The sequence below is a fragment of the Mauremys reevesii genome, linkage group 4 (genome assembly GCF_016161935.1).
Source record: "Mauremys reevesii isolate NIE-2019 linkage group 4, ASM1616193v1, whole genome shotgun sequence".
Taxonomy (NCBI): domain Eukaryota; kingdom Metazoa; phylum Chordata; order Testudines; family Geoemydidae; genus Mauremys; species Mauremys reevesii.
In genome coordinates, this window is record NC_052626.1 from 29,923,333 (window position 1) to 29,944,490 (window position 21,158).

The following is a 21,158-nucleotide window of genomic DNA, read 5'->3' on the forward strand; positions in this document are numbered from 1 at the left end:
GTCAGGGAGAATGGTTTCTCCGCTTGCGTGCTGTGCGCTATCCTCATCCTCCTCCACCTCCTCATCTTCCTCGTCCCCAAAATCCTCATCCCTGTTGCATGAGACTCCCCCCTTGCAGGTGTCCACAGACAGGGTGTGGTAGTGGTAGGGCCTCCCCTAGAATGGCATGCAGCTCATCATAGAAGCGGCATGTCTGGGGATCTGACCCAGAGCAGCCATTTGCCTCTTTGGTAGGCTTGCCTGAGCAACTTAATTTTCATGCAGCACTGCTGCAGTCCCTGTTGTAGCCTCTGTCCATCATGCCCTTGAAGATTTTTTCAAATATTTTGGCATTTCATCTTTTGGAACGGAGTTCTGATCGCATAGATTCGTCTCCCCAAACAGCAATCAGATCCAGTACCTCCCGTATGGTCCATGTTGGTGCTCTTTTGCAATTCTGGGACTGCATGGTCACGTTGGCCAAACAGGATATGAAATTCAAAAGTTCCTGGGGCTTTTGCTGTGTACCTGGCTAGTGCATCTGAGTTGAAAGTGCTGTCCAGAGCGGTCACAATGGAGCACTCTCAGATAGCTCCCGGAGGCCAATACCATCAAATTGCATCCACATTACCCCAAATTCGACCCAGCGATGTCGACTTCAGCACTAATCCCCTTTTTGGGGAGGAGTACTGAAATCGATTTTAAGAGCCCTGTAAGTTGACAAAAATGGCTTCATTGTGTGGACAGGTGCAGAGTTAAATCGATCTAACGCTGTTAAATTCGACCTAAACTCATAGTGTAGACCAGGGCTAAGGGGCAGCTCCTCACCTGGTATAAATCATCATAGCTTTAGTGATTTCAAGGGAGCTATAACAGTTTACACCAGCTGAGGTCTGCCCCTAAAGAAACTTATGGGACCATAAAATCCTCTTAGAGATTCAGTATTTCAGGTTAGAAAAACATCATAAAGTTCAAAGCTCAAACTGAATCACAAAAGCTTAAAAATCCATTCCTCCTCCCACACTGTTCTTGTACTGCTAAGCTTCCAAAGTTAAAAAAATGTTCCACTTTCTACATTTTTCATAACTTGTCCCTTTGAACTATGCCTATTTGGAAACTCAGGTCACTCTTCAAAATAACTGGTTTCCCTGCAGCCACACATACTTCATTTCACCATTCAGTGGTTTTAAAGTACTTATTTCAATCCCTCGTCCCACTGAACAAGGGTCTACACCACAGTTGGCACCTTGTTGGCTTCAGAAGGAGGCCAATGATTGAATGGGTGTGGAGGTACATTGGCAGGACACTGGTGGGAGGACAGCACTGGCTGTTTGTGCTGCACCAGCTCTCTGGATAAACTGAGGACTTCACTCTCCTGGGCTATTAATGTAGTACCTGTCACCAGCACTACGTTAATGCAAAAAGTTATAAAAAGTTTAAATAAATGTGCTCTTACGCACACACCCCATTGCTTCTACCTAGAGAGTCCACCCCACTGTACTCACATGTCAATGGACCTACAGCAGGGATGAATTCAGTCCTGTTTAAGGCCACAATGCACAGTCGCTGACTTGTATTTTTCCTGGTGGGTGCTCCGTCCCCTACTCTGTCCCTTCCCTCAAGGCTCCACCCTCAGTCCACCTTTTCCCGCCCCTGCTCCACCCTTTCCCCCAAGGCCCTGCCCTCACATGGGCTCTTCCCACCCCACTCTGCTTCCTCCCCCCGAGGCCCTGCCCTATTCCATCCCCCTCCCCCAGCCCCACTGCCCTTCCTCCTTGACCCTCCTCCCCCGAGCACCTCCTGCCCACTGAACAGCTGATCAGGGGGCCAACTCCGAGGCTCAAACAAATTTGTTAGTCTCTAAGGTGCCACAAGTACTCCTCGTTCTTGTGGCTGGTGGGTGATGAGTGCCCCCTATTTACTCCCAAGGGGTGCTTGAGCCCCAGAGCACCCACAGAGTCAGTGCCTCTGCCATAATGTTGCACACTATAATGTCTTCAGTGTTTGCTAACTTTAAAGAAAAAGGAATCCATCACTCTTTAATGCCTTAAAGTTTGCTTCCCTGTTTTAATAGCAGTGATGCCACTTTTACTGCCGACTCCTTCATGGAATACTTTTGGCTTGGAGAGTGGGCAGCCATGTCTATTTCTGAGACAATTCATTGACACATTCACAAATACAGTAAAAGCAATAGAAATAGGATGTTTAGTTCATTAGCTTCAGTGACAGCGAATCAAGTCCAGGCTTTCAGATGCCGTCATTTTACTTTATTGCCTTTTAAAATGCCTCTTCCATGAGCCAAACTTTACCAATATTTCAAATGTGTTGGTGTATTTTTGTTGGGCAAATAGAGGGGAACAGATACCTTGCATCAATTTTTAAAAATGGAGCCATTTTAAAGTCTTTTCTTCAACTGAGTCTAATTGTCAGTGGAACTGATCCATACATGTTTGAAAGCATGAAGATTTTTCTACTTTTCTCTTTCCCAAAGTCCAAACCAGCCTTAGAATACAGCAGTAGTTTCAAGTTTCCTGGTTCACCATTCTGCCCTCTCCAACTCTCTGTTTGCCTCCACTGGCTTCCCCCTTCTCCACAGCACACGTCTAGGATTCACCTTTAAAGCTCTTCATGTTTTAATCTCTCCCCACCTATCATATCTGTTACCTTATTGCACTGCTGACCCCCACCTCCACTCTGCCAATGATACTAGTGTCAGTTGTCTGCCATCCCTTATATGGGAAAGGGGGAGGGGAGGGGGAAGAGATATTCAAAATGCAGTCAAATTCTGTAAAACCATCATTTGGATTCCCTCCCAAAGACGTACCATATATACTCGATCATAAGCTGGTTCATTTATAAGTCGACACCACCCCTCCCCCAAGATGGATAAGTAAAAATGGAAAAAAAATTATGACCCATTCATAAGCCGACCTATAATTCAGGGGTCAGCAAACTTTGGCTCCCAGGCCATCAGGATAAGCCACTGGTGGGCCGAGATGGTTTGTTTACCTCGAGTGTCCGCAGGCACGGAGGTAAACCTAATTAAACAAAGTGTCCCGGCGCACCAGCTGCTTACCCTGACGGGCCGGGACAGCAACTGGTGGGGAAATTTTTGGGGGGGGAGAAGCTGGGAGTCAGGGGAGTAACCCTTGTGACCACCCCCACATGACCCCACCCCTAGCCCGGGACCCCCGCATTCTCCCCATCCCATCCCTTCCCACTTTATCTGGGGAGGGCCAGGGGAGGATGTCTGTGGCCTGGCTGGAGCTGCTCCTGCAGGCTGGGCAGCGCAGCCGCAGCCTGCTCTGGGGAGCGGGGCTGAGCAGCATGGCTGCAGCCTGCCAGCCCCGGAGCTGCAGATGCTTTGGAGACTGGGGGGAGAGCAGCGTGGCCAGAAGTGGAGAGACTCTGGCCCCGCCTCTTCCCTTCTGTCTCTGCTGGCTGCGCTGCCTCTCCTTGCCCCCTCTGTTGGGGGGAAGGGCTGTGTCCCACCTCTCCCTCTCTATACCTGTTCATAAGCCAACACCCTTCTCTGATGCTTCCCTTTTTTACTAAAAAAAATTTGGCTTATGAACAAATAGGGTGACCAGACATTCCGATTTTATCGGGACTGTCCCAATATTTACTTGTTTGTCCCACGTCCCGAACGATGTTGGTCAGGATAAGAACATAAGAACGGCTGTACCGGGTCAGACCAAAGGTCCATCTAGCCCAGTATCTGTCTACCGACAGTGGCCAATGCCAGGTGCCCCCGAGGGAGTGAACCTAACAGGCAATGATCAAGTGATCACTCTCCTGCCATCCATCTCCATCCTCTGACGAACAGAGGCTAGGGACACCATTCTTACCCATCCTGGCTAATAGCCATTTATGGACTTCACCACCATGAATTTATCCAGTTCTCTTTTAAACACTGTTATAGTCCTAGCCTTCACAACCTCCTCAGGTAAGGAGTTCCACAAGTTGACTGTGTGCTGCGTGAAGAAGAACTTCCTTTTATTTGTTTTAAACCTGCTGCCTATTAATTTCATTTGGTGACCCCTAGTTCTTGTATTATGGGAATAAGTAAATAACTTTTCCTTATCCACTTTCTCAACATCACTCATGATTTTATATACCTCTATCATATCCCCCCTTAGTCTCCTCTTTTCCAAGCTGAAGAGACCTAGCCTCTTTAATCTTTCCTTATATGGGACCCCCTCCAAACCCCTAATCATTTTATTTGCCCTTTTCTGAACCTTTTCTAGTGCTAGAATATCTTTTTTGAGGTGAGGAGACCACATCTGTACGCAGTATTCAAGATGTGGGCGTACCATGGATTTATATAAGGGCAATAATATACTCTCAGTCTTATTCTCTATCCCCTTTTTAATTATTCCTAACATCCTGTTTGCTTTTTTGACCGCCTCTGCACACTGCGTGGACATCTTCAGAGAACTATCCACGATGACTCCAAGATCTCTTTCCTGACTCGTTGTAGCTAAATTAGCCCCCATCATATTGTATGTATAGTTGGGGTTATTTTTTCCAATGTGCATGACTTTACATTTATCCACATTAAATTTCACTTGCCATTTTGTTGCCCAATCACTTAGTTTTGTGAGATCTTTTTGAAGTTCTTCACAATCTGCTTTGGTCTTAACTATCTTGAGTAGTTTAGTATCATCTGCAAACTTTGCCACCTCACTGTTTACCCCTTTCTCCAGATCATTTATGAATAAATTGAATAGGATTGGTCCTAGGACTGACCCTTGGGGAACACCACTAGTTACCCCTATCCATTCTGAGAATTTACCATTTATTCCTACCCTTTGTTCCAAGTCTTTTAACCAGTTCTCAATCCATGAAAGGATCTTCCCTTTTATCCCATGACAGATTAATTTATGTAAGAGCCTTTGGTGAGGGACCTTGTCAAAGGCTTTCTGGAAATCTAAGTACACTATGTCTACTGGATCCCCCTTGTCCACATGTTTGTTGACCCCTTCAAAGAACTCTAATAGATTAGTAAGACACGATTTCCCTTTACAGAACCCATGTTGACTATTGCTCAACAGTTTATGTTTTTCTATGTGTCTGACAATTTTATTCTCAACTATTGTTTCGACTAATTTGCCCGGTACTGACGTTAGACTTACCGGTCTGTAATTGCCGGGATCACCTCTAGAGCCCTTTTTAAATATTGGCGTTACATTAGCTAACTTCCAGTCATTGGGTACCGAAGCCGATTTAAAGGACAGGCTACAAACCTTAGTTAATAGTTCCGCAACTTCACATTTGAGTTCTTTCAGAACTCTTGGGTGAATGCCATCGGGTCCCGGTGACTTGTTAATGTTGAGTTTATCAATTAATTCCAAAACCTCCTCTAGTGACACTTCATGTAAATTGATGTAAATTGTCCCGATATTTTGCCCTCCGGTGCACAGGCAGAGGAGGCTCACACCCTCCTGCCCCAACTCCACCCTGGCCCTGCCCCAACTCCACCCCTCTCTCCCCCATTGGATCCCTCCCCAAATCCCCACCCTGGCCCTGCCCCCCCCAGCCCCACCCCATCACTGCCCCTCACTGCCCTATTGGAGCACTTCCCAAATCCCCGCCCTGGCCCTGCCGCATTCCTCCTCCTCACCCCTCCCTCCCAGGTTTGTGCGAATCAGCTGTATGGCGGCAAAAGCGCTGGAGGGAGGGAGGAGAAGCCGGACACAGCAGCCAGCCTTTTTTTTTTTTTTGCCTTTTTTTTTTTCTCCGCCACCAGAGAGTTTCATAAAAGAAGCTGATTCCCTCCTGATCTATGGAGAGTTCACACAGTAACTGCATAAAGTATGTGTGTCTTATCCAGCCCAAGTGAGCCTTCATGGTTACTGGCCTTCAGAAGCTCTACAAGCTATATGGTCTACCAAGCCACAAAGGTTTCTTTCAATTTCCTGTGGCATGAACATTAGGCATTTCAAAGCTATAAGACCTGAATCTGGGATACCATCTAGCTTGTTTCCATTGGGCACTTCAGAATGATATTGAAAAAAATTCAGGGATCTCTGTACAAGTAAGGACAGATTCTTCCCTGGCTAAAGAGAGATCTTTAAAGAGACCGCACTGTCATCCACAGCACTTTCTGGGGATTTTAAGAATTGAGACAATCTATTTTTAGGGAGAATTTCCTTTCCAATTACCCCTCTATTTAGATAGCCTAATCTTATCCTAGGAAAGATAAGAAAAAAGGGATTCAATGACAGACACTAGGAGAATCAGGACAAGCAAGCAAGCCAGCCAAACAAGACTGGAAAGTACAGCACTTAAATATAATACACAGGGTAGGATCAAGGCCATCACAAACCAGAGCCACCTATTTAAAATCAAAGAATGGTTACAATGTTTTAAAATCTATCAAGCAATCCAACATCTCATAAATACTTTGTCCTATGCTGACCTCTGAAGCATGGATAAACATTTATGATGCCTTTTCAACCCCAATTTTCAAGAACAGTGGAGCAAAGTATGAATGTAACTATGCATGATACAGAAAGATGGGAGCATTTTCCATCATGATTGCAACACCTGGCTATGTATCAGGGACAATAGTAATGGCAAAGGTGGGCAAAAAGTACAAAAGTCAGTAGTGCAAATAGGAAGTATGTATAAGGCCAGTAGATGTAAATATGGCCTTTCTACCAACAGAAAAGTGTCTAGAATTTCCATGTGGATTTAGTGTAGGAGGAATCAGTAAGAGCCTAGCTAAACAGCAACACTAGAGGAGAAAAGTATATCCAAAATACACACATGCACACACAGTTTCTAATGAAGACTGAGATTTTCAAAGCTGCTTAAGGAGATTTGGATGTCCGTTTTATTAACATTAATTTTGAGAAATCTCAGCATAGGAGTCCAGTCCTGTCCCACTGAAGCCGGTGGGTATTTTGCTGGGGCCCTAAAACAGAGGTTTTTGTTTGTTTGTTTGTTTGTTTTTAAGGGATGGTCCTATAAGTAAGGTGTTAGGCTGAGACTCAGGAGATCTAGGTTCAAATCCATGCTCTGCCACAGATTTTATGTGTAACCAAGTCACTTATGTAGTCTCTGTTTCTCATCAGCAAAATACGGATAACAGTACCAACCTATCTTACAGGAGTATTGTGAGGTGTTCAGATACATGGCGATGCAGCCATATGAACCTAAATATTAGGGTACGTCCACACTACCCGCTGAATTGGCAGGTAGCGATTGATCTATCGGGGATTGATTTATCATGTCTCATATAGACATGATAAATTGATCCCTGCCGCACTCCCCGTCGACTCCAGAACTCCACCAGGGCGAGAGGTGGAAGTGGAGTCAACAGGGGAGCCGCGGCCATCGATCCCGCGCCGTGAGGACGGGAGGTAAGTCGAAATAAGATATGTCGACTTCAGCTACGCTATTCTCGTAGCTGAAGTTGCATATCTTACATCAATACCCCCCCACACCCAGTGTAGACCAGCCCTTAGAGCTGGACTCAAACTGCACAGTTTACATCTCAATCCATAGTTAGAGTTCTAGGGTATTCAAGGCTGGAACTTTGGTTCAGACCATTAGAGAGAGTGAGAGCATCCACCCACAAAATTCAGATTTGGTTCTGAACTTCCCCAGATTTTGGGATCTGTGATTTTGATTCAGGATCATTTCCAATTTAAACAGAGACTTACCTTTTAAGAATGACGTTATTCATATAATATGTTCGATACCATAGAAAAATTAACAGTATGTGAACATGAGTCACATGAAATAGTGATTGTATCATGTAATACTTTTACATAGTTCAACAATAGAAGTATATATATTGAATGACATTTATTTGTTTCGTCTGTTTTTGTTTACAGTGTTACTAAATGCCAAGTTTAGATAGATATGTAGTTACTGTGAGTTTAACTACCTCTTGCAGTCTAGGCACCTAGAGCTGGGAAATGGATAGGTTACCCTGGAGTTCATCTTGTGATCTCGCTCTCAAGGGAACCCTGCTGGCAGGTTGTGCCAAAATGCAGAGAGCTCTGTTTCACTGCTTTTTAATGTTTCGGGCATCAGTTTCAATAGAACATTGGGAAGAAAACAGCTTAGGCAGGTGATTGGTTATTCCTAGAATTCTAGCTCAGATTCAGATTAAGCACTTTGCAAAAATTATTTCACAAGAAGAAGAAAAAAACATGAACAAGACATTTCTGCCCTTACAACTTCAATGGCATCTTCCTCCTGCCAGCTCTTGTAACACACCCATCAATAAGCCTGACATAACAATGACAATGTCAGAACCTAATTCTAGGAGTAAATTCTGATTGGCTCCCAAGTTCACTAAACAAGAATAATCTGCCATTAAATGTTTGTCAGTTGCCCTCAACAAGTCCACTAAAAATGCATTTAAATCACAGATCCAGCTCCCCTAGGAAACAGAAAAAAAACATCCAAGTGAGATCCCAATCCACAGAGTTCAGCACTCAGCATTTACAGAGTCAAGAGAGAGTCCAGAGACTATTTTTTACAAGACAAGAAGATGACAACTAGCAACTGGAATAAGTTTTGTGCTTGCTGGTTAATAAATCTTCCTGCAGCACGTGTATAGAGAGAGTTGCTCTCTCCATCTAAGAATTTGTATCTGAAACCAAGGCCTCTTGAGCATTACCTTGTTTTCAGTGTCTTTTAGCCCAAGACTAAGATTAAAGTCTGCCAAATTACTGGCTGGGACTTTGGGAGTTTAAAGGATGTGACTAAAGTAACATTTAAAGTCAAAACTTGCATACTGTTGATAAATCAATGGTATTAGTGTGGTTGTTCATTTTCTATGCCTCAGAGCAGGAAAGCTGGAGTAGTTATGAAAGAAAAGGAGCATTTGCAGAGCATAATACAGGTTTTTGTATTACAATAGTGAGATAAGAGCCCTACTCTGTAGGCACTGTACAGAGACAATGACAGGCACCTCAGGCCTTGATGAGCTCACTATTTAGATTGTCTTATAATGAAAGCATGGAGGAAAAAAATTATCCCCATTTTACAGATGAGGAACTAAGGATATATATTCAATGACTTAATCAAGGCTACACAGGGAGCTGATCTGAGAAGTGAACCCAGACCTCCTGAATCAGAGTCTTGAACATAAGAATGTCCTTTGTCTATTCAAAAATACTGTTCACACTGATTTTAAAGAAATACTGTGTTTAAGCATGGTTGTAATAGTGGATCATGTTACAGCTTTTACATTAAAATGCTAAACAAAACCTTTCAAAATTTAGTCATCATTTGGGTACTCCAGTTGCAAACTGGGAATGTGATTTAGGCTAGACTGTTACAGCTTTATTAAAAAAAAACACCTTTAAAAGGTACTGGGTGAAAAGGGGAGGTATATTTTACAGGCAAAGGAGTAATATTTACATCAGCATGATGTATAGTGTCACTGAAGTATTAAAATGGCTGTGAGAATTAAAATTAAAATACCTAGCTCTCATCTAGTGCTTTAAAGAACATATTCTTACTATATCTTGAGAAAGGTGTATTTATCCTAGTATAGTGTTTATTAAATGAGGTTAATGGAGATGGGTGCTATATAAAAAAAAAGTTTGTGAATGCACAATAAAAAAGGGCTCTCTTCCTAGCAAAATGTTTGGGAACCAATCCTGATGCCACTAGAGTGAATGAGAACATAATTAACTTCTGCGGGAACAGGATGGGGCTCTCATTGCGTTAACTACGATATACTAACAAAATCTGTAGTTTCTTTACAATTTACAGTATTCCTCACAAATCTAAAGCTTGAATAATTAAGTGTAAAAAAAAAAAGAAAATGTGCAAATCTGAAATAAATGGTGAGCCCCTGAGCCATCCTTCATCTTATATCCCATTTATATCCATAGGAGTGGCACACTGAGCCAGATCCTCAGCTGGTGTAAATCAACATAGCTCATGAACTGTACAGGGAGGGGTCTCTAGACAAAGAGCCACAACTTCCATTTCAAAGCAGCCCACCAATTAGTTTGAGATGAGTACGAACAGCAATTTATTCTAATATATGTATTATTCCTAATCCATGGCAAATTATTTAAGTGTTCTCCTATTCAACGCAGTTATTAGTGGAGAATATTTTCTGTGTTGGAAGCAATCCAAATCAATTGCTCCAATATTCTAATGATTCAGCTGAGTCACATGACTGGATGTTGCTGTGTGTCTTCCACTTAGAAACATTCTAATCACCCCCCACTTGTAATTGCTCTCAAAATGTTACTCAGAGTTCTGGAGAAAACAGAGATCGTGGGAGCATTTTGAAACAAGAGGCACTGTGGCATCAGGAGTCGAGAATCTGTAAGTCAGTCATGGTGGGAAGATGGCACTGTGAGCTACTGTGACCACTGGCAGATGGCAATAAGAATTTGGATAAGGCAAAAAAGGTGGTTGTAAATGGATTAGAACCACGAAGATACTAATGATGACCATTCCTTTCTGATGGTTTTCTTACTACCTTGAGGGTCAATCACCCCATCCTATGGAAAGCTACAGAGGAGTAGCAATAATGCACCTTTTCAAAGCAGGTTGTTTGATGGGTGGGAGTTACTCCACTTGGAACAAGCAGAGAGTTCAGTCTCCAGCATCCTTGCAAGATTTTCTTGAAGCCTGAGCCATCCACATAGGAGCCCTAGGCCTGGCTCTGTAGCTTCCCAATACCCAATTTCTTGGCTTTTTTGGAGTTTTGTTGGCCAGACATGCCTTTTATGGGATGTTCCTGAGGCAGCTAACTCCCACCCATCAAACAACCTGCTTTGAAAAATAATAAGTTTCAGTGTTTCAGACACTTAAAACTGAAATTTCATGGTGTTGTAACCGTAGGGATCCCAACCAAAAAGGGGGTCATTTGGAGGGTCACAAGGTTATTGTAGGGGGATTGCTACCCTTACTTCTGCATTGTTGCTGGCAGTGGTGCAGCCTTCTGAGCTGGGCGGCCGGAGAGCAATGGCTGCTGGCCGGGTGCCCAGCTCTAAAGGCAGCACTGCCACCAGCAATAGTGCAGAAGCGAGGGTGGCATGGTGTGGGGAGAGGAGAGAGTCAGCCATACGCATGGGCAATGTGGGTAACCACCCAGGGTGCCATGGTTGGGGGGGGGTGCATGGTCCACCCTCACACACGCACAGCCAGCCCAAAGCCCCTTTAGCCCTCCGAGAGCCAGGATGCTGGGCCCAGAGCCAGGGAGGGGCAGGGCTGGGGGTTCCCTGGCCGAGGGTTCCTAGTGTATGCCAGGCTCCAGCTGCTGATCCTGGCTGAGCTGGTGAGGAATGAGACGTCCTCTCCCCATGCAGGGGCTGCTCCTGGGGCCGGGTCAGACCCACTTCCAGGAACCTCCCCCAGCTGCAGGAAGGTCTGCCATTGCTGGCTGGAGCCCAGCTGTGAAGGCAGTGTCGCCACCAGCAGCAGTGCAGAAATAAAGGTGGCATGGTTTGGTACAACCACCTTTACTTCTGCGTTGCTGGTGGCTGCGCCACTGCCTTCAGAGCGAGGCTCCCAGCCAGCATCCGCCATTCTCCAGCTACCCAGCTCTGAAGGTAGCACAGGAGTAAAGGTGGCAATACCGCAACCCCCCTACAATAGCCTTATGACCGCTCCCCTCACAGCCCTCTTTTGAGTTGGCACCCCCAGTCTGAGAAATGCTGGTCTCCCTCGTGAAGTCTGTATAGCAATGGTCCCCAACGTGGTGCCGGGGCGTCTATGTGTGCCCGTGTACTGGCTGGCAGACAAGCATCTGCCGAAATGCTGCCGAAAAGCAGTGTCATCAAGAGGTGTCGCCGCCAAAATGCCACTGAAAAGCGGCGTCACCAAGAAGCATCGCCGCCGAAATGCCGCTGACTTTTGGCGGCATTTTGGCGGCGACGCCTCTTGATGTTGCCGCTTCTCGGCAGCATTTCAGCAGATACTTGCTGGCCACGGTCCTCGGTGGCTCATCGTCCAGCGCTCGCCACCCGGAAAAGGCTGGGGACCACTGCTGTATAGTATAGAATAAAAGTATACAAAAGACCAGATTTCACGGATGTGAATTTGGTAGGGCACTAGCAATTACAATTACTGGTTTTGTCACAAACTTTGTGTGACCATGGACAGGATCCTTAACCTCTCTGTGATCCAGTGCTCATATTTGCAACAGGGATCATACTTATTGGGTATCTCACAGAGATGATGTTAGTGTTACATGCTCACTCTTTTGTAGGAGTCTATGGTCTATATTCAGGGGCGGCTCTAGAAATTGGGCTGCCCCAAGCAGCCGCGCGCGCGCGCCGCGCCCCCCCCAGTCCCGCGGCGGGTCCCCCCTCTCCGGCTCCGCCGGGGGGGGGGGGGCGGCGCGGCCTCGGAGCCTCGCATGCCCCCGGCATGCCACACAGGGGCCGGAGCCGGGGGGCTGCCGCCGCCCCGCGGCGGCTCAGCTGGAGCGGCTCCCGGGAAGCGGGGACGCGGCCGCATGCGCTGCGGCGCCGCCGGCTGGCCCCGCTCGTGGACCCCCGCCGGCCCGGCGCGGCGGGGCAGAGGAGAGCCAGCCCCCCCCCCCCCCCAGGATGCCCTGCCGCGGCGCTGCCTAGCCCGCTGGTGCCTAGAGCCGCCCCTGTCTATATTGCTTTGCCTTATAAAGCTTCAGGCCTCACATTCCAGCCTTTAAAACGGACAGGAGCAGCAACAATAGAAAATCTCACAGGCTCTAGAAGTTATCAGCTAACAATAATCACTTCAAAGCTCCTAGGTTCTTAAGGCATCTTTCCTCTCTAGCTACAAACATCACACTTTCACAGAGGGAGCCTTATATCTAGACCAGGGGTCGGCAACCTTTCAGAAGTGCTGTGCCGAGTCTTCATTTATTCACTCTAATTTAAGGTTTCGCGTGCTAGTAATACATTTTAACATTTTTAGAAGGTCTCTTTCTATAAGTCTATAATATATAACTAAACTATTATTGTATGTAAAGTAAATAAGGTTTTTTTAAATGTTTAAGAAGCTTCATTAAAATTAAATTAAAATGCAGAGCCTCCCGGACCGGTGGCCAGGACCTGGGCAGTGTGACTGCCACTGAAAATCAACTCAAGTGCCGCCTTCGGCACACGTGCCATAGGTTGCCTACCCCTGATCTAGACACTCCCTTGGTCTCTCTTCTTGTCACCCTACGGTGCACTAGAGATAAGCTATACACAAACTGTAGAAGAGGAAGTGACTCAAAAACACTGCTGCTATCTTCCTGTGATATGATTTGGTAAATTGATTTAAATATTAACTTTAGGTAACACCTTGTTTAAAAAAATCTGACTTAAGCAGCATTGCCAGATCTTGTTATTTTATCGTGAGTCTCACAATATTTGGTGTTTTTCTTAAAGCTCCAGCTCCTGGAGGCATGTGACTGAGAATTTCAGCTTTTACATTTTTTTTTTAAAAAGTGTAAGTTTTCCAGCCTTCATAGTTGTGGAGAACAGCTTGAAAATGTGACCCAAGGGCACCTTAAAGGTTCAAAAAAATCAAGAGAGAAATACATGGAGGGGGGAGAATTAGTTTAAAAATCTTTCATGATTTTGGGGGGTTGTTTCATGATTTTTGAATTCCTGGGCTTGTCAGCACTGCTCAAGTCATTCCTCCCCTCTTTGCTATACATAGGATATGGAACATGATTTCCCCCATATGTGTATATATAATCTCCAGAGTAAGGAAATGAACTCCCATGTCATCCCAGAAAGTAACTTCCATTAATACTGAAGACTTTTACAGAGAATCCCTTTGATCCATTTCCTGGAATATTGTACGCCTCAGTTGGCTCAGCACTGTCGACATGTGTGCACAGGCATGTATGCACGTACATATGGGCAGACACGCATAGTAATGCATTATGCTCATAACATACACATGAGTAAGAAATTTGACTATTCATCAGGAATAGCCAGATCTTACCAAAAGATATCTGTTTTGCTCTTCTATATGAAGAACTTTTAAAGTGAAGTCAACTGTCACCGTTTTACATGTGCAAATATACCACAGACTTCTTTGCACATATTGAATACCCAATTAGAAACTCTGGATCATCAACATAGATAGAAAGGTGTGTGTCCTACTGACGCTGGTTAAACCTCTTTCACTTCACCCTTAAAAATGCACATGGCCAGTAGTGATGCTACCCTATGGAAAGGTGCATTAGTGCTTCAATAGATACCCAACTGAAGAAGGGGTTGCATGACTCCCAACCCCTCTAGTTAATGGAGGCTGGTAGTATTATGGAATTAATGCCATCAGCTTTTGAGAGAGGGTGCATCTAATGGCTGATCAACGAGCAGTGTTGCAGTTGATGAAACTTCCTTCCTCCGCCCCACCATGAACCACAAAGGGAGGGATGATAATAGGAAGACAGATGGGAGGGTGAGAGCACTGGAGGTCCAAACTCACATCAGGCAGTATCTTCTGTTACTCCACACAATCACTATCATGGCCAGGACTGATAGGGTGAGACAGAGAGAATGCTTAAATGCCCCTGTTCTTCCTCCCTCTTCACAGACAGCAATTCTGACATTAGTGGAAGCTAAGAACCTGAACAGATAGCTCAGTGCAACATTAAACTTACAGAAATTGATTCAATGGTACTGTAAACCCAAATAAGCATTTCAGTCTTGTAACCTTTACTATCCACGGTTTAATAAAAAAGTGCACCATTACTACCAACACAACATACATAGCAGCAACAAGACAGAAACAATGACCAAAAAGGAAAGAAAATGTGTGAGATCCAGCCTCCAAGACAAGCCTCATGAGGACTCAGACACAGTTTTATGTCTGAACATTACCTTTTAGCTTCAGTAGATAAAACCTTTGAGTTGCTTAGCAGTATCACCAATTACTTTGCTCATAAACCTTTTTTCTACATGGCACAGTCTTCCCCACCACCACCACCCATGTTTGACACTTTTATATTCACAGTGACACATTACTGCAGCTTGGGCTATGACTGCACAATATGGTAGATCTCAACAGCTTACAAAATACCAGAAAGCTTTTGGGTTTTACCTGGCGCTGTACAGTTCTTTTCTTCATGTGTCACATTATGTGAGGCCATCAATCTTCTATTCCTCCATATTTCTGACAAAACATTTTTGTCTGTAATAGTGGATTCTTGTCCTATATTAAATGCAAAAGTGTTTGTCAGCATTGTTATCCATATCTTCTTAATTGGACTATATATATCCACCCAACAAGAACACTGAGAAACTAAGTTAGATGTTGAAATCTTCAGATACACATATATACACGCACACGTAAAATGTTGTATATTGTTTCCTCGAAAAAATCACATGCACACTTTTTCCAGCTACTTTTTATTTAACAGCTTAATAAGTCAAGTGTATCTATTGTAAGGAGCTGACCCAGTCAGCACTAGAACATTTTGGCAACTATATCTATTCAGATTTTGTAGGTGATTGGTTAAGACAGAAAGACAGACATAAATCAATAAATCAATAAATCTCAGATCCTTCATACCTTAATGGGGCAAAATTCCCATTAAAATTTTTGCCTAAGCAAGTATTGCAAGATCAGAATTTGTTAAATTTATCTCAACACAGCATGTAAGAAGCATTGTGCATAGCTTAAAAGTGCGTACCTTCCACCAACAGAAGTTGGTCTAATAAAAGATACTGCCTCGAGTACCTTTTCTCTCTCATATCCTGGGACCAACACAGCTACAACAACAAAGTAAACAGTTTTGCTAATGGATGTGACGTAATTATAACCAAGGACAGAAAAGACCTTTTTAAGTTCATCATTTTCATCATGACCCTTATAGTGAACGATTTATACCAGAAGTTGCTCAGGGTCTGATCCTGTAATTCTTACTCAGACACAATTTATCTTCAGTGGTGTGACACAGATACACCTCTTGAGTGCCTCCCAGCAGCTGGGTGTGGTACTGCACTTTTCCTGCTCCCGGTGTCCCCTGTAGGTTGCTGACCTTGCTAGGTAGGTCTTCAAAAAGGATTTTCCTTCCTCAGGCTCTTCCCAAAGAGGAACTCCCTTTGTTCCTCCCTCCTCCCCTCTACTGAGCTCTCCACTCTATTTAAGGCCTAGCTCCACCTCTTCTAAAATTTTGTTCTGAGCTGCCGCCCCCTGGAAGGTCAACAGTCTGTGCCTTCACCAGGGCACAAGCTTCATCGCTTTGACTTTTTTTTGTAGCTGGCACACTTCCAGGTGCAACTGATCCTTTCCCCAGAGTGCCCCCTGTACTTCCTTTCAGAATCTCTCCACTATAGAGTGCAACCTTCACACAATCTCCTTTGTTTCTTGGACTTCAGCTACACGTGTTCCCAAGATTACAAAGAGTCAGCCTTCTCTGTCGCCTCTGTATTCACCTCAACTTCAACCTACTTCCTCTCTGTGGTAACAACCTTATTCCCCAACTTCTACCCATTTCCTACTGTGCAGGCCTTTTGAGTAGGTATATTCTCTACTGCCATCAGCGCTACACCCCCTTTGCCTGTAACTATTGCTTTTGCACTGTGGGTTACCCCTATTCTTTCTTGCTCACCCATCCACTGTCACTCCTTTGACTATTCCTGGGTTGCCTGATTTTTGGGGTCTCCTTTTCCTCTTGTTGCCACTCATTTCTCTATAAAGGCAATGTCATTTTTAATGCCCTGCCACCCTGGAGGCAAAACATACCACACTGCCCCAGCTTTGACAACTGGCAGAGTATTCCTTGAGGCCCTTTCAGTACCCTGTTGCCCAGTCACTCTTGCTATCATGGTTCATATAGGGGTAGATCCTCCTAATACGCCCAAATTGACCACAGGCAGAGTATGTCCTCAACTGGGCCTCATGCCTCTTCATCAGCCCTGGAGGAGTTTCTATGGCTCTTACCAGCAACTCAGTCTTTTCCCCCCGTTTGCCCAAGGGCAAGCCTTTCTGAAATGTCCCATCTGTCCACAACCATAACATCTCCTTGGCTAGGCCTCAGGCCTCCAGCCCACTAGATCCTTCTTGTCTTTCCAGGATCAGTAGCCAATGCTGTGTCTTCCCTGCAGGATCCATAACAGGCACTGCTGCTGCTCCTCTAGCCAGGCTAGCCACTGCTGTAGGTCCTGCCACACCTCCTGCCATTCTCTGTGAGCCTCACTGAGCTGCTGAAGCAACACCAAGATTTGTTTCATGGCCACAGACCTCCCCAGAAACAGGTGTATGAATTTTGGTGTCCCCGTCTGTCATAGCTGCTGGGATTCTTGTTACCCTTCAGCTAGCACCTACTGAGTTTCAGCAGAGCAGTGCTGATGCTAGGTTAGAACTCCTCAATTCTCCATTGTGCCCTTATTTCAGGGTGTGGTTCCAAAGTTCCCACTTCCAGTACCAAGTTGTGATGGGGACACTCACTCTTGAGTGCCTCCTTGTAGCTGGGTGTGGTACTGCACTATTTTTCCTGCTCCTGGCACCCGCTGTCACAGTCAAAAAAGGACTGAACCTCTTCCAAGAGATCAACATTTTATCTGCACTCACCAGGGTCTTCAGACCCATCTCTGGGCACTTTAAATCCCACCCTTCTCAGGGCTTAAGGCACTTAGCTAGTGGCCAGTGGGGAACCCAGCCCATCCACTACTCCAGGTCTCAACCCAGGGACCCTATAAACAGAAGCCAGGTGTTGCTGCCTCCACTTCACTGCTGCTATTCCCTGGGCCTTTTCCCACATTGCCCCTTTCTCCTCATCCTTAGCTCAGGGCTGAAATTCTCAGATCCCCTTCACTGAATGCCAGTGCCACCAGAACCCATCTTGAGGTTCTCTGTCAAGCTCCAGTGACCAGCAAGGAGCACCATTCCTTGATCCGATGGTCCTAGTCAGGAACTGGCCTCTTCAGGCCCTGCAGCTCCTTTTATCTAAGCCTGCTGGCCTTTGATTGGCTGTTTTATGCAGCCTGTCTAGAGAGGCCTGGAGGACCCACCTTTGCTGTTCCTTTCCTGGAGTGAGTGTGGTAGGACCACATAGCTTCCACCAGGGGCCACCAAAGGCCTTGTGTACCCCATCACAAGTGGGCATTATGCCTGAGTAAGGACTGAAAAAATCTGGCCCTAAAGTTAGTTTGGTCAGTGCCATTGCCAAAATGTTCTACTGCTGCAACAATTACAGCGAACTGAGAACTAATAACAGTGTTTATGTGATGATTTGTTACCAATTAATCAGCTAAAAACAGTACCTGACCCAGCTTTTCCCTGGTTAGTCAGGGTCTCCCCTCTGTGTCTGGAGAGCTTATATAGCAATTTCTGCTCTGGTTTCTCAGGGTCTTCTCTCTCAGGCCTTTCTGCCTGGAGAGGGTAGGCTGAACTTGTAGGTAACAGTTGAAATGTAAAGTGTAGCTTTCATGATACACTTGATCATGCATACCAAGATTTTGTGACCAAAAAAAAATCAGTTCTGAGAAAGCTTATTTGCATCCAAAAACTCATGACCAAATCACATTGCAGTTAGTTATTTTCACAAACCAGTGCAACAAAAATCAAAACTAGGTATAATAAATTGTTCAAAATGTGGAAAACCGTAGTTTTTTAGACAACACAGAATAATTTCCAAAAATCTGAAGCCAATAACACGCTTATAAGAGTGTAGAGTACTAACTTCTTTCACTAATGGCTTGTCATCACAGATCAGTATCAAGTGTAACCAGAAACAGTTTGAACAGGAGAGTGTTATAAAGCATTAAAACTTCCACTGGAATTGTTTTTAAATAAAGATTTTAGCTCCAACTTAAAGAGAATAAAGGGCCTGATCTGCTCTTGCAGGACCCTGATTGTCTTAAATTAAAGCTAAAGCTAAAATCTGTGTTTAAAAAATAATTCCAGTGGAAGTTTGATGGGTGCATCCCTGCACCTGTGCAGTGCCCCACTAACCTCATTGGGTCTCCACAGGTGTAGAGCAGTCTGAAAATTGAGAACCTGCAGAATTGAGACCCAAAGTTACATTTTTAAAGCACAAACTGTGTGATCAGGGGGAAAAAATGAGCAAACTAAGGAGAATGAAATGCATTCCAGGATCATAATGTATAAATGCAGCAATTCATAATGTCCTAATTTAAAAATACTTGTACAGATGTAACAGACTAATTTAAAACATATAAAATGTTTAAACAATATCAGACTCTCAATATTATTTGTCCTAAAATCGGTTCAATCAGTATGGTACTCTGGGGAAAAATGACATAGTTTTAGATTATATCCAGATAGCCAATACCTTATCTTGGTCTTTTTAAAATTCTGCAAGCGGTCAAGTGGCTAGAGAAACAATGGAAGTCACCATTCCTGCATTCTACTTCAGGCTCAAGTACTGTATGACTTTGTGCAGTGCATGTAATTCCTGTGGCTGGGTTTCCTCATCTGTAAAATGAGCTTAATATTTATGCCCCTCACAGGGATGCTTTCAGAAGTGCTTTGGGATCCTTGAATGAAAGGTGCTAGAGAAATGCAAGGTATTGTTACATATGATTTGTGAGGAGGAGCCAGTCCTCTCACCCTCTCCTTAACTGCAAGCGAAGTTGTTCAGTAAAAGGGAGCCAAGTCATGAACTGTGAAATGCTCCTACCGAGAAGGCAGCTAGCTAAAAGGTGTGGTTATCTGAGCACTGCGTTGCTTTAATCCCACTGGGCATTAAGCATCATTATCCAGGCAAACTCACCCAGTTGCGGGCGCGGGGGCTGTCACTTTTTACTGACAGGGCTGGGGGCAGCTGAACAGCTTAATGCCTCCTCCTCCCCAGGAGCCAGGACCCAGCCAGCCCATCCTTCCTGACCTACCTGCAGCCTCCCTGCTTTACAAACATGTTTGTTGCCGGAGTTAATAACGATACACAAGCCAGGAGCTACCGTGCCCCCTGACAATGAGCTAGGCTGGCAGGGGCAGCGTGCAAACAGCGAGCCCCCCACCCTGGTGCACAGCCAGGCACTGCCCCAAGCCAGCCCCGACATCCCTGGCTGCCCAGCGGCCTGTGCCCTGCTCACCCCCGCGGCCACCTACCTAGCTTGGAGAGCAGGCTGGACATGCACCACACGAAGAAGAGGATGGCGCAGATGAAGCCCAGCTGCGGCAGCAGCATCTCTCGCCGCTTGCGAACTTTCCTCAGCTTGAAGTGCATGGTCTGCGGGGCGGCGAGGGGCGGCCCTTCCAGCCCCATCGGAGCCAGCGGAGGGTGGGCAGAGGGCGAAGAAGCCCCAGGAGACCAGTGGGGTTCACTTAGCGGCACCCCCTGCGGCGGGCTTCATCCCGAGGCGGCGGAACGGGCAGCGGGAGAGCTCCAGGCAGCCGCGCCAGGGCTGGGGGAGAGGCGCAGGTGGGAGGCGTGCGGGGGGGGGGGGTGAGATGCTGCCGGGGTCACTCGAGCTGTCAAGGGGAGGGCTGAGCCCGGCGCCCCGCTCCCACCATGGCTGGGCTGGGGGGGGGGGAGCAGCAGCGCCTGGCCTCCCGGCCCCGCAGATGCTCCTCTCACTGGCAGGTGCGAGTGGCGCCGGGTGGCGAGCTCAGTGCAGCCGCTCGGCTCCCGCGGGCAGCCCGCGCAGCATCCTCCAGTCCCGGTTAAAGTTCATCCTCCGGCCGCCGCTGCGGGAGGGGCGCGGGTTCCCGGGTGCAGGCTCAGCGGTCCCGCTCCAGCTCGGGGCTGAGCCAGCAGAGCCGCCTCCCGCGGGGAGCTCCGAGGTGACAACCGCGCCCGTCCCTCCCCGGCTGCTCTCCCAGGCAACTTTCTCGCCGCTCCTCGAGCCCCCTGGGCAAAGCGCATGTGCCGGAGCCCCGGCCTCCCTCGGCCCCTCCCGCCTTCGCTCTGCCCTCCCCGCTCCCCCCTCCGCGCCGGGGGATTAACTGGCCAAATTAATCCGCTCCCCTAAATGGCGCAGGACTTATCCACTCGCCGGCTAGCACTTGGCATCGCCGGGCGCGCGGGGACGGGAGGCCCCGGGGAGCAGGCAGGAGCACGTGCCGCTGCGGAGCCAGCCTCTCTCCCGCCTCCCGGGCTCGGCCAGGGAGCCGCTTGCCCTTGCCGAGCGAGTGCTGCAGCCGGGGGCTGGGGTGAGGGTGAAAGGCAGCCCGTCCTCGGAGCTGGGGGCAAGCCACAACGGAGCTCCCGGCAGGCTCCAAGCGCTCCCAGGCTGCGGGGGACGCACGGGCATCTGGCCCATCTCTGGCACTTAGGGACGTCGCTGACCCAG